Below are 11557 nucleotides of genomic sequence, written 5' to 3' on the forward strand. Positions count from 1 at the left end.
CGTTAAAACAACATAATATGCCAAAAAGTTATGTCTCACAGGAACAACTTTTTTATCTTCTAGTGTTAAAAATAATGTCACTATCTACCATTGAAATAAGTTAGCTAGGGAAAAATATCCTTCCCCACACCCATGCCACTTTTGCTTAATTTGGGCATTTGACTGCACTTTGCATATAGTTAGTTCCATTGTTTCCCCTCTTCTTGGTCAGTCTTTCATACAATGGCAGGAAAGAAAAACATTTCAGAAAATAGGAAATTATGACTGTAAAGGCACAAACATTGGTCTAGGGTAGGGCTACTCAACACGCAGCCTGTGGGCCACATGCGGCCCGTGGCCCATTTGTTTGCATACCACGGTGCAGTCTGGGCTTACACGGGGCTCAACATGTGGCCCGCAGGTGGGATCCTTTGAATATGGCCTCCACTGGGAAAATGCTCCACAATTTTGAGACAATATAAAGGTCTTCTGTTGATATACGTTTTAGTACTTAAATTCCTGGACTATCATTGCTCATTAAAAGTGCTGCCATATGGGTGGAAATTGGGTAAATATGCATTTTATTAATATCAGCAGAACTGACTGAAATGGGGCCTACATGTTGTGTAGTCTTGCCTTAATCTTTGTATTCATGCCCTCAGCGTGAAAGAAGCTATTTGTATATATTTGCATGTCTATACAACCCCGCTTAAGTTGTGGCCCTCGGGCATGTGCTGTGAGAATCACTGTGGCCCCCGGAACTTCCGAAGTTGAGTAGCCCTGGCCTGCGGTCTTGGAGACAGATGTGGCACCAGAAAGTGCTTTCAGTTTGTACTTTAAAGTTACATATTGACAGTGTCCCTTCAATTAACCAGACTGAACTTCATAGAAATGACAGATGAAAAATCTTTATTTGATCTAATCTATCTTCTCCAACTCTCATAAAAAGCTTTTGCTTTAGAGTCTGAATTAGGATTCACCAAATTAAATTGACTACAGCAACTCCTATCCTCACCCTTGCATCTCCCCTTCTCATTCCGATCAGGTGGGAGCATATCTTGGATCTGCAAGTGCTATTTCCTCCTCAAGTCAATATTTGCTGTGAGTGCCCGTGGAACCGGAGCTTTCCTCCCAACCATAATTAAGATAGCGATCGAGGAAGGCATATCACGCACCTGGGAGAAAAAACAAGGTCCAGGGAAGGCCTGTAACAAGTAATGCAAAGTGCTGTCCTACCCCAGCAGTGTGGACACTCAAGTTTTTACACCTCTGCACAATATCACATGGATCTCGTCCATTATCACATCTAGATTAAGCAGTTTTGATTATTTGTAGAGCTGCTTCATTCCAGTCATCTCTGTCAGGTTTATAACCTACTACCTAGCAGTGTTTTGGATTGCTGTAAATACAGTATAAGGACAGGAATGAGGTAATGACAGCAGATTAACCCTGACTTTATCTCTGGTAACCCCATGATTTAGAGCAAGAGTTAAAATTGCTTAAATGTTTAAATTGCTTAATCTCTGTTCCTTACATGCATTTCAATTAAAGATGTAAAATCCCATTTAAATGGTTAACAAAGTTAAACGTAAATTTAACCAGTAAACAGGAGGTGGCAGTGGGGGAAGTCAAGGGTAGGCCGGAGCGGCCTCCTGCCTTGAACAGGGATTGCTTGGAGCAGCCCCCTACCTATGCTGGTGGGGGGCTGCTCAAGCCCGTACCAATCAACCTAAAGGCAAAGCTTTCTGGTTAACCATTAACATCCCTAATCTCAAAAGACATTACAAAAGTTTGCTGATACTCCAGAGGAATCCTTGGATTGGAATAGCTAGAGGTGTGCCAGGTCAAAATTGGGGTTTCATGGCAGAACTATATGGGTGAGTGGGCACACAGAAATGGTGGTTTGTTGAGAATATGATGCCAGTACACTTAGTACCAAAATGGATCTGAGGAAGTGGGTCTGGCCCACGAAAGCTCATCATCTAATAAACCATCTTGTTAGTCTTTAAAGTGCCACATTGTCCTGCATTTTGCTTCAGCTACCCCAGACTAACACGGCTACATTTCTATCACTATTCCAATTACTGAAATCACTGTGAATCAAGAAGGCTGCATGTTTACAGCAGGAGGAAAAGGGAGGGAAAATAAGACCTCTCCTCTATTTCCTGCAGTGCCTCCTATCACACAAGATCTATAAAGAACAGCCAAAGAAAAGCAAACTTAAAATCCCTGTCTCCCTCTAGCCTGAGTCAGCTATAAAAGTTGCAAGAGACTTTTATGCACCTCTTCAAAAGTGCAATTATGGTCATAAATGTAATTAATTCAAAATGACATCTTATGCCACAGACCTGCTCCTTATGTGCATCAGTTGTCTTATTATAAAAACATGAAAAATAAACAGGTTTATAAGCCCTGAAGATTCATCACTCAGCCCATCCTGGTTCATGCAAAAGCAACAGTATGATTAATTAAATTTCCAGTTGCAAGGCCACATTCAAACATCAATTCACTTTGAATATAATAATGTAAGAGAAGACAGAATCTTGTTGCCAGATCATACTGCAATAGCCAGGATGAATTCAGCTTGACTTTCAAATCACAGTTTGACATGGTTGGGTTGGCACTTAGAAAAAAAGACTTTAAAAATATTATATACTGTTACATCTTGTTATGGAGTCACTGAGATACAATGAACACGGAAGTCCAGGATGCCAACAGAGTAATTTTTCAGAGCAGAACTGCACTTTAAGATTAATTTAAAAATACAATAAAAGGAGTGATATTTTATCTTCAGGCTCCAAAGCAGGCAAGTGACTCAGTGCAGGAGACACATGCTGGCCAGACCAAATCATGAGAGGCTCTAGCATCTGCCTAAATCATTTGTCAGTCCCTAAACTGGAAGACTGCAAAGCCCACCCATTCATCACAATGACAGGTCTGTGAAAGGAAACCTGGACTAGGGATTTGCAGACTCCCTGGGATGCCAGTGCTGATGGCTCATCCTTCAACCCCTTGGAGAAGTAGAAAACTGTTGATAAGCCTGAGATTAGTTGATACCTGTGTTCCTTCCAAGCATGGAGCCCCTGAGCCTCTAACTGCCTGGGCTGATTAATCACCCGTGAAGTTGGGCTGCCACACTGGTTGGTACCCATCCCTATATAGAAAAACTGAGTGGGTTCAGATTTTACTGTCCTGTTTGGAAAAGAACGAAATATAGTCCACCATTTTGCTGTGACCACTTACCTTAGTAAGTTAAGGTGCTTTTTCCCTCTAGAATGCCCCATGCTGCTCTTTTCTTCATTGGGTTGGAGAGAGAGCCTTTGATGGGAGGAAGGAGAAGCATGCCCAGAGGTCTTCAGAGAAGAACCGAAATAGGCAAAGCACTCACAAATATCTATGGTTTAAAATTAAAAGTGGCATGTGCTACAAGGTGCAGTCACAGAAGAACTCTTGGGGGTGCTTCCTGGCCAGAGTGCTGACAAAGCCACTGACACTTGCCTCTTTGCTCTCTGGGGTTTCTCACCACCCTGTCCTGTTGGGCCAGATCTCCTGATCTCCTTCAGCCAAGGCACAGGCTGAGATCACCCCTTCCCCCCCGATGAGTAATATAGAAACAGCTGGTCCCCGAGTTGCGAACAGTCGACTTATAACCATTCACAGTTACGACCAAACCTGTCGTAAATGGCGGACCCAGAGTTACGAATGTGATCCGTGCTTATGAACAGCGCGGTTGCATGTAACTCTATGGGGTCCTCCTTACAAACAAACCGAGTTACGACCAACTGCTTGGTCCGTAACCAGTTTGTAAGTCGGAGAGAGGCTGTACTGAAGCTTTTCAGGTCTGAGGAAAATACAGTTTGGGGCTCAGCAGAAACCACTCCTCAAATGGGGTCAGAACCCCAAATAAATTATCCAGGTAAACCTCCTTTAATAATGAAAGGAGGATGTACACACAGATTGCTTCCCCAGGTAACAATTTACACTGTTATGAAAGTGGTTTTATTAAATGCAAACAGTAGGATTTAAGTGGTTGCAAGTAAAAACAGGCAACGTAAATTACAGATTTAAACAACAGAACACACATAGTTAGTCCTAACACTAAAAGCTCAGTACAAACTTACCCTAAAACTGTTCTTATTTCAGCTAAGCCTCCAAACCAGGGAAGGTCTTTTTTCCCTAAGGGTCTCTGGCTCATTCTCTTGGGAGTGACATGCCAGCCAAAGGGAGAGCTAGTTTCCCATTGTTTTATAGATTCCACTTTGGATGAGAACTTGGGAGTTCTCTCCCCTTCCTTTTATGTAATTTTACCTGGTCAGACCCTACCAGTTGGGGTGATCACATGCCTTCCTAAGACCACCACTACTAAGACTTAAAGGACTAAAGAGGCTGTTTACAGGCAATCACCCAGACATTGAGGGAAACACCCCGTGATGACTTTCATTTGCACATTTAAATCCATAAACCATTCCATATCTCTAACTATACATACAAGAATGATACATTAACCAAAATAAGATATAAAGATCCAGGGGATTGTGACATTAAGACTGATAGATTACAAGGTGTTTTATCCAAAGCATCTTCGAGTTATGCAATATTTGTGTCCATAAGTCAATTTTACAAAGCATGGGGAGGGGGGAGTGAAACCATTACAGCATGTACAGGTGCATGGAGAATATAGACAAAATATGGCCTAGCAAAGTCCTTTTCTTGTCCTTTCAAAAAACTTTTACTCTAAATGTAGCCAGTAATCATTTTAGGAATTACAGTTAATAGAGCTACAATTATGTTCAGATTCCCATTCATCTCCAGTACATCTTGAAGCACAATGCTGACTGTTTTCAAAGGCCTTCCTTATTAAATGCCACTGCAAAAATGTAACCAAGTGTTTTATAACTATTGGTTAAGGAGTCACCAAACTTCCCCTCCCAATTTTAGCAAAGTCAGAGAGCTTTTTCAGCCAATTAAACATCACTGTCGTAGTTGGGACTTATTTTTCTACAACCAACAGGAGAGAGGAGCTTAGTCTGGGTTTCATTTTTTTTTAACAATCCATTTCAAAGGTTTAGTGGTCTACAAAGACTGGAATATGAGAGACACACAGCAAGTGAAGAACGCATTTTGCAGCACAGTCATTGGATTTTGGGAGACATAATTATGCAAGGATAGAAAAGCCATCGTTGGTATCTACCATTGGACAGACATAAGAGGCCAGAACTCTTGCAAGCTGAAAAAAATGGTTCCTTCAACTAAGGTGGGCTAAAGTCTCTGGAACTGAATACAGGTGAAATCAACTTATGCAAAAATCTTTCACTTAAAGAGACAAAAGAAGCTAGCATCTTGTACTTCTATGGAAGGTACTGATTGATGGGAATTCAGTCATGGCTGAATAGAATGGCAACTGGCAGGAGAAACCATCTTGAACAAAGCCTGATTATGCTTTAGACTTTAGAAGTGTATTATGTTTTGTTTTACTTGTAATGTTTTCTATCTTCGTTCTTTATATATGTTTAATCTTTATATATACTTTGTTAAATGCATTTAATTTTTATCATAAATCAACTCAGCACTGTGTTTAAGAAGAAGGGTATATTTACATCCAGTTAAATTAATAAGCTGTGATGCAAACAAACCATATTATTTCTCTATCTGAAGAGGGCTGGACATTGCAGAGCATACAATTTTGTGCCCACAAAAGCTCATGATACCATCTACATGTTTTGTTAATCAATAAAATGCTACTAGACCATCTGATGTTTATTTAATTTTGGGAATGTTCAGGATTGTGTTTGGGTTACCCTGCAAGTAGTAACCCAGGTTGATGTAGCGGGGGCTGCAGGACCGCACACAATGTCACACCCAGACTGTCTGTGGCTAGGCAACCTTAGTTCAGCAGCTCTGACCCCAGCAGCCTCTCTTCAGCCCCACAGTTTCAGGATGATTATCACTTAACAGTTTCCAAAGAGAGCGTGCACAGTTTATAAGATACTATTTTTCCCGCTAGTCCTTTCAACTCACCCTGAGACACAAGAGCAAAACTGGGTTTTATTTTGCTCACCTAAGATCACCAGTAATAAAATGTCCTATAGGTCAAATTATGGTCTTAGTGATATCTGTACCTTCTCATGGCCTCTGATGGGTTTGCACAGGTTTAACTGACTGGACTTGTAAATCTGTTAATAATACACAATGAAAAACAGATCAAACTCACTCTCTTTATTAACTCTGCAGTGCTAACAAGGGCAAAAGGCAACACTAGGGGTACGTCTAGACTACAGGCTTCTGTCGACAGAAGTTTTGTCGACAGTATCTGTCGACAAAACTTCTGTCGACAAAGAGCGTCTACACTACATTCAGTTCTGTCGACAAAGCAAGCTGCTTTGTCGACATGGTAGTGTGGACGCAAAGGACAGTTTACATGCAATAACACCTTCTGTCGACAGAAACTCTGTCGACAGAAGGCGTTATGCCTCGTAAAATGAGGTTTACCAGCGTCGACAAAACTGCTGAGTTCTGTCGACGTTATGTCGACAGAACTCAGCGGTAGTGTGGACGCAGGTATAGTTTTGTCGACAAAAGTCCACTTTTGTCGACAAAACCCTGTAGTCTAGACGCACCCTAGATTCCACAGATGTGAGCCTGAATAAACACAAGCAGCAGATCTGATGAATATCACTCTGCTGAGCAGAGTTGCAATTTAAGAGATGCATTCAGGGCCGTAGTCAGATGACTCCTTTCAGAACTCTGCTTTTTTAAAATTTAAGAATGTGACATCCCTTCACAATATGGCTACTTTCACCCAGACCACTGTACAGGAATGGTTAGGAATGCTCCTCTACAACCCATGCCACATTTTAAACTACTTAGGCCCAGAACTTGAAAATGAATAACTTTATACATATTCTTAAAGAAACTGACCTATGTTAGGACTATTTATGGTTATAGTGGTATAAGAAATGAATGACAGAAGAATAATAGTATTTCATGCCCCTGGAAATGTGGGGTTTCTACCTACTAGAACTTTGTATGTATGGCAGGCTACATTCTGATTACTTGAGAAACAAGTGGAGAAAACAATCAGGAACTAGACACTGCCAGGGGGAAGATTTGGGACCGATAGACTCAGTAGTGCTGTCATAGGAAGCCACGTCCCAGATCATTTATACTTGCGGTATCTTCTTTGCAAGTCTCAGAAGATATAGAAGTCTATTTTCATCTTTCCTAGGGGATACTTTCTAAATAGCCAGATTACTGCACTGCCATCGTCAACTATTGTGTTTCAGAATGAGCAGACATAACACTTCATCTGAAACAGACAGACAGATGTCAGAACCAATACTCCCTTCGCTCCTTTGCCTGCTGTTGTCAACAGCACTGGTGTGGAGAACTGAGGAATATGTATTTCCCTTCCTCTGGAGGCACAGACATGGGAAGTGGGAATGCAGTGGAAGGGTGCTGCAGCACCCCCAGATTTGGTGCCTAGGGGCGTCCTCCACTGCAGATCCATAAGCCACAGTTCCAGGCCTCCAAGCAGCCCCTCCAGGATCCTGCTGTTCGCTGTCCCTGTGGACTCTGCAGCCTGTCATCTCCCAGATCCAGGCCACCAGCCCTGGAGGCTCTATTATCAGTCAAGGTCCCACTGTCAGCCTGGGTCTTCATAGCTGCCACTAGCTGTAGCTAGGTTGTCAATTCTGCCCGACCAGATGCCATTTTCTGCAATGGCGTCTGGTCCAAGAGAGTTGACAACCCTAAGGTGTGACCCCAACCTGAGATGGTGATGAATGTGAATAGGTGTGTGTATTGGGACACATCTTAGCATGCCTACCCTACAAATAGTTTCAGCGCCACTGTGTAGAGCATGGGTTCCCAAAGTGAGGGGCGTGAAGAAATTCCAGGGGAGGTGTGAGGCGACCCAACTCCTCCCTTTTAAGCCCCACCCCACTATTTTTGTTTTTCCATTCCGGTCAGTTCCTTTTTTTTTTGCTCAACAAGCTTTGCTGTTATGGGGGAATGGGGAGGGGGTGTTCAAAAATCAAAAAGGGGGCATGATGCCAAAAAGTTTGGGAACCACTGGTCTAGAGTTCTTGGCAACGTTCCCTCTAGTCTTTTCCATCCCTGTGCAGAACAAATTTTTATGTGCACGAAGGCATTTGCAAATGTGCACCACCAAGAGAAATCTAGTTGTGTATGCTCTGCTAATCAGCTGGATGACATTTGAATTTCTCCTGAGTGGCCACACAAGCATACAGCTTACACTGAATACTAATCACTGGTGGTTACTTTGGATGAGATGATTCTGCCTCATTTTAGCGGGTCTGATGGAAGGCACAAAGGGAGGATTCTCTTGTTTTATGGCAGCAGGAAGGTAGATATTTAAACAGAAACAGATACTGGTGTTAAGGACAACTTCACAAACCAGAGTTCTAACATGTGGTATTCAAGAACACAGGACTTGCTGCATTTGATCAGAGCACTTGTCTATCTTGTCAGCTGTCCTGTCTGAAAAGGCCAATTCCCTGTGCTGCCAAGGAGAGTGTAAAGTCTCCATAATGCACCTGAACAACTGAGCAATATTACACCATATTGACTCTAACAAGTCAAGAATATCAAGTAAAAAGTGACTCTAACAAGTGATATTCTTGACTCTAACAAGTGATTTACAGCTGCAGAAAAGTTTGATGATCTACCACACGTAACTGTTATCTTAGCTTTGTTGCTCCATGTGTTTTCTCATGGAGGAACAAATTCAAAAAAAAAAATCAAAGATTTTTTTTAACCTCAACTGTTTTCCTTCCAGTTTTTGATGAGAAGTGCCAGATTAACAGTCTTGTAGATGAAAGCCCTCCATTCATTTGCAGAAGATACAATCCAGAGAAGTAACCTCCTGAGTACTCCATACTCTGGAATCTTCTGACACTGCAAAAACCCACTCTTAATCTGATGCCAATGGGCAATAATTTATATATTCTAATATTTTTAAAAGGGGGTTAATGTAAACTTGTATTAGTAGGACATGGCCAATTAACATATCAACCACTCTATTTGCTGTAGTCCTCCCCTCTACCTTCACTCTATCTGTCCTTAGATTGTGAGTTCCTTGGGGAAGAAATCAATCCTTTTCTGAAAGTGCTGAACACATTGAGGGCACTATAGATAATATATGATTAAATAAATCCAGAGGCTTGTTCAACCCTCTATTGTCTGTGGCAGCCCAAAGACTATTCTTGAAACCAGATTATCCAGTAAAAAGCAATGTTACAATCTGTTATGACGAGTATATCCTATTGCTTCTTCTGGGCTGATAGAATCACATAGGGCACCTAAGACCTATCCTATATACCATACAATACTGGTCGTTTCCACTTCCATCAGTACCTTTTATTTTCTCTGGTTCTTTAGCATTAAAAGATGGTTGACTTCTTCAGACACTTGGTACTTAATTCCCCCCTCCACATATTGGAACAAGATGTGCTGGGGATGATTGTGATGTGACAAAGTAGGGTGCTAGGACATTACATAAAAATAAGTAGGGAAAGGACTGTTTAAATCTACCACAAGAAAATGTCTGTTCAAATTCAAACACCCCTTAAAACCGTGGTCCCCAACACAGTGCCCGCGGGCGCCATGGCGCCCGCGGGGGCATTTGAATGCGCCCGCCAGGTGCTCGGGGCTGGCCTGGCCCCGGGCACATGACACATGGTGAGCGCCGGCCCCGGGCGCGCGGCGCTTGGAAGGGGGGGATCGCTGGCCCCGGGCCCCCGGGCGCCCAGCGGGCGAACGGTCGGGCCCCCGGGCGCCCGACAACCTCAAAAGGTTGGGGACCACTGCCTTAAAGAATTAGAATGAGAGAAATATATACATAAGACAAGAATTTTCCAGTTTTTTCTCATGTGGCCTTAATAGATCTTTAAGCTGCTTCTGATAGGCCCCAGAAATGCTCCCTGCCAAAAGATTAAGCCCTGTTCACATTATGGTTGTTCCCTCTTCTGCATATATATATATTCTTGAATGAGAAATTATAAATTCCCTGCCTTCACTCTGATTTTGATGTGATTGGAAATTCAGAGGGTTTGTTGTATTACACCCCCTCATGTCCAAAATTTGGAGGCTATTGCTGTGTTTACGGTTATCTTATGGCTTCTTCTCTTCCCTTACCACCTTCACTTTCCCCTGGATTTACGCCAGATGGAAGAGGAGTCAGTCTCTCCTCTCAGCATCTCTCAATAGAGACTGAGAAGAAGTGAAAATACAAGGCAGGTACGATCTGATTAGTGGCAAAAAGGCCAAGAAATTGACCACTGGGTATTGGCAACAAGCAAGGGACAGCAGTAGAATACTTGTAATTCACAAGCAGCTTCTAGTCTAGTTGGAATGAAGTAAAACAGAACAGGGATAAGGCAGAGAGAAGGAGGAAAAAAAGAGTAAAGTACCAAAAGAAAAGATGGACAGAAAGCAGGAGAGGATGCCCCTAATTAAATCCAATCATAAATCCTTGTATAAAATGAGTCAGAAAGTTGCAGTGCAGCTTCTGAGTCACCAGATTAGGTGAATGGAATCTTCCTAGGGCCTGTAGAGGAGGAACCACCCCTAATTCACCTCAGCTGTGAGAGAAGGGTTATGAATACAGAGGTGGGGCAGAAGCCTACCCTTCTAGCAGACCAGGGTCCATCCCTCCCCTTGTTACCCGAAAATGGTTTGGGTCGTCTAGAGACACAGGAGAGCTGTTCTGTTAACATTTCTGCCCTTGGCAAAGTGGCCACATTCAAACAGCCCCATCTGGTTTTCCCACGTGGCAGGCTTTGTACCCCCGGGGCCCATTCTCTCAACTGCAAATTGCAGCTGGCACCTGCAGGAAGCTGACGGAAGCGGAATGTGGGTGTGTACAGAGCGCACCGCCACGGATGGGAACGGCCCCTCGGAGCCAACAGGCGCGCCTCGGTGGGCAAGCCGGCCCCGGGCAGCGGAGGGGCGGCCGGGCAGCGAAGAGGGCGCTGCTGCCCAGCCCGCGGCTACGGGCGCGAGTGGACACATCAGGCGGCGCTTCAGCAGGCGGGGCTGCCGTGCCCGGTTCGCAGGGCAGGGGCCTCACCCCTGAGCCCACAGCGGCGGGCGCGTCTGGCCATTCCCGCCCGCTGCGTCCCGCCTGATGGAGCCCCCGGCCTGGCGCCCCAGCCCCTGTGCCCGCCCCAGAGCTCCTCGCCTGCGGCTCCCTCAGCCCCGCCCGCCCGGCTCACCTGCGCCGCTGCCCCCGGCCGGGAGGGGGGCGCCCCCCAGTCCGCCGCCTCAGCCCCCTCCCCGTTGCGGCCGCCAGAGACCGACCTGTTCAATCGCCGTCAGCAGCGCCGATCTGCCGGGCCCCCTCCCACTGCGCATGTGCGGCACCCGGGCGCCGCCGCGAGGCAGTCCGGGCGATGTAGTCGTTGGATGAACGCGGCGCACAGCCCGGGACCTGCCTCGCGCAGCGCGTCAGCGCCGCCTCCCCTGCCGCGCGCGCTGCCTCCCCAGGGCTGCAGCGTTTGGCTCAGGAGGCGCCTGTCAGCTGCAGGAGGCAGGGGGAGCCCGCTTCGCCACAGCCTCT

General features: G+C 44.8%; 1 protein-coding gene across 4 annotated transcripts in view; it reads right to left on the minus strand.

Annotated features, from left to right (window-relative positions):
* Window positions 1-11557, minus strand: part of SGSM3 (small G protein signaling modulator 3) — a 55979-nt gene extending 44422 nt beyond the window's left edge. For 2 of the 4 annotated variants that reach the window (XM_075913324.2, XM_075913316.2), the window contains exon 1: window positions 11299-11557. The gene's annotated coding sequence lies outside the window, so the exon portion shown is untranslated. Of the gene's footprint in view, window positions 1-11213 lie in introns of all 4 variants that reach the window. The other 2 variants (XM_075913307.2, XM_075913298.2) reach the window with 1 other exon arrangement.

The sequence above is a fragment of the Pelodiscus sinensis genome, chromosome 1 (genome assembly GCF_052426305.1).
Source record: "Pelodiscus sinensis isolate ZL-2025 chromosome 1, ASM5242630v1, whole genome shotgun sequence".
Lineage (NCBI taxonomy): Eukaryota > Metazoa > Chordata > Testudines > Trionychidae > Pelodiscus > Pelodiscus sinensis.